This window comes from Ursus maritimus, unplaced genomic scaffold, assembly GCF_017311325.1.
Source record: "Ursus maritimus isolate PB19 unplaced genomic scaffold, ASM1731132v1 scaffold_11, whole genome shotgun sequence".
Taxonomy (NCBI): Eukaryota; Metazoa; Chordata; class Mammalia; order Carnivora; family Ursidae; genus Ursus; species Ursus maritimus.
Window position 1 is genome coordinate 29,617,435 of NW_024423453.1, and position 2,867 is coordinate 29,620,301.

At 46.1% G+C, this 2,867-nt stretch overlaps 1 pseudogene; it reads left to right on the plus strand.

The window, feature by feature from the left end:
• Window positions 1–1,204: 1,204 nt before the first annotated feature.
• Window positions 1,205–2,204, plus strand: LOC103658070 (annotated as a pseudogene).
• Window positions 2,205–2,867: the final 663 nt, after the last annotated feature.

A 2,867-nucleotide genomic window follows, 5' to 3' on the forward strand; every position in this document is an offset into this window, starting at 1 on the left:
AGCCAAAGAAATGTCTCCATATTCCGCGGCTGAAATCAATGTGGAATGTGAAGAAACTATAGCACTCTCTTGCCAGAGAGGGTCTATATGATATTCAGCTAGTCCAGGGGTCAGCAATGGGCTAAATCCAGCCCACCTGATTTTGATTTGCAAGTGTTGATAAATAAACACAACATGCTTATTTGTTACACATTGTCTATGGCTGTTTTCATGCTACAATAGCAGAGTTGAGTAGTCGAGAAAAAAAACAGTATGGCCCAAAAAGCCTAAAATATTTACTATCTGGCCCTTTATTTATAAAGTGTGCAGACTTCTGACCTAATCCAATCATTAAGCCTAGAAGCTTAGGCCCAGGAAGGGCCAAATGGTAGATAAGAGGCCTAACCCAAATTTATTCTATGTGGTATTTTCATGTGCTATTCTTAGCCCCGTACTAGATTAGAGGCGCCTGAAAGCAGCTATTGGACCTTATCTTTCTGTCGTATCCAAAATAATGGAGGCTGAATACTGAAGTCACCATTAAAGCGAGTTAAATAAATGCATAGGGATTGAGGAAATTAAGAGATTCCTTCAGAGACCTCTCTTCTATGTAAACCATTTCCTCTCCAGCCTCCACAGCCCCCAAATATTTGTAGCCACAAACCAGTCCTCCTCACACTGGTCATCAAGCCACTATCTATGACATTCCCTGTAAAAGGCCATAATAGTAGCCACCTACCAGAGTTGTGAGGGTCAAATGAGATAAAGTGTGTGAGGCACGCAGCACAGTGCCTGGTTTACGCTCAACATTCAGAGAGTAGCAGATGATGATGGTGGTTTATCATTATCATAAAAATGGAGGCACCCTGAAATACAACTGGGTATTGGGGGAACAAAATAACTGAACTGAGGGTTTCTCTTAGATTCTCCCACAAGCAAAATATGAGGGAAAATACAAGAAGGTGGGGTTCCAACACTCAATTTCTGCAAATAATCCAATTCATATTCAATTGCCATCATCCAAGGAAGTCAGAGCACAAGTGGAGGAAACATTTTCCCAGATCCCGACAGTACTCACAACACTGGAAGGGCAGAAAAAGAGTCTTTCCTTGGGGCCAGAGCATTACATATATCAACACATAATAAACTAAGGGCTCTCTGCTCCTCCCTGTTCGACAGACAGCCACATCTTCTGGCGCAGTGCCAGCCGCGTCAGTGAGACATGATGGGGAAGGTCAGAGTAAACTGATTCAGCCATATTAGGCGCCTGAGTTTCTTTTAACCCAGGCAAAGTGTATTTTATCTCCATCTACAACCCCTTCATTGACATCAACTACAGGGTCTGTATGTTCCAGAATGATTCCACCCACAGCAAATACATGGCACAGTCAAGGCTGAGAACAGGAAACTTGTCATCAATGGAAAGCCCAGCTCCATCTTCCAGGAGTGAGATCCCACCAACAACAGATGGGGTGATGCTGGTTGGTACTGAGTATGTTATGGAGTCCACTGGGTCTTCACCCCTATGGAGAAGGCTGGGGCTCACTTGAAGGGTGGGGCCAAGAGGGTCATCATCTCTGCCCCTTCCACTGATGCCTCCATGTTTGTGATGGGCGTGAACCATAAGAATTATGACAACACCCTTAAGATCATCAGCAATGCTTCCTGTACCACCAGTTGCTTGGTCCCTCTGGCCAAGGTCATCCATGACAACTTTGGCATCATGGAGGGACCCATGTCTATAGTCTATGCCATCACTGCCACCCAGAAGACTGTGGACAGCCCCTCTAGGAAGCTGTGGGGTGATGGTGGAGGGGCTGCCCACAACATCATCTCTGCTTCTACTGGAGCTGCCAAGGCTATAGGCGAGGTCATCCCTGAGCTAAATGGGAAGCTCACTGGCATGGCCTTCCTTGTCCCCACCCCCCACATGTCAGTCGTGGATCTGACATGCTCCCTGGAGAAAGCTGCCAGATATGATGACATCAAGAAGGTGGTGAAGCAGACATCAGAGGGCCCCCACAAGGACATCCTGGCCCACACTGAGGACCAGGTTATGTGTCTCCTGCAACTGTAACATTGACACTTGCTCTTCCACCTTTGATGCTGGGGCTGGCATTGCTCTCAATGACCAATTTGTCAAGCTCATTTCCCAGTATGACAATGAATTTGGCTATGGCAACTGGGTGATAGACCTTATAGTCCCTATGGCCTCCAAGGAGTAAGAGCCCCCGGACCACCAGCCTCAGCGAGAATAAGAGGAAGAGAAAAGCCCTCAGCTCCTGGGGAGTCCTTGCCCCAACTCATCCCCCAATATACTGAGAATCTCCCAACCTCCAGTTTCCATCCCAGACCTCCTGAAGAAAGGGAGGGGCTTAGGGAGCCCTACCTTGTCATGTACCACTAATAAAGTATACTGTACCCAGAGTAAATAAATAAACAAATGAGGGGAAAACCTAGCAGTGTATCAAACAGCATGTGTATAGTGTGGAACCACTTGGGCCAAGGATAGTTGTCCTAACCATCCTCACAAGGGAATAGTCCCACATGATTCCAGGAGACCCCTCGGGCCACACAGGCCTCTGTCTAGTCTGACTAATCCTTCCTTCTTTAGATTTTATGGCCATAACTCTCTCTCAGTCAACAGGAATTTATTGTCATTGCTCAACAGCATACCACCTACATTGTATGAAAGACTTAACCAGGGGCAAAATATTTTTGCCATTCATTCCACCCTTTTGCCAAAGAATTATGCTTATGATGTTATTTTGCATTTTGATCATGCCTAACATGGACATTGGAAGAGAAAAATAAGCCTTATCACCCCAGCCATTGGAAATAGACAAGAATTCCTCAGCACCATCTCTCTGGCCTAAGATGGCAGGTGG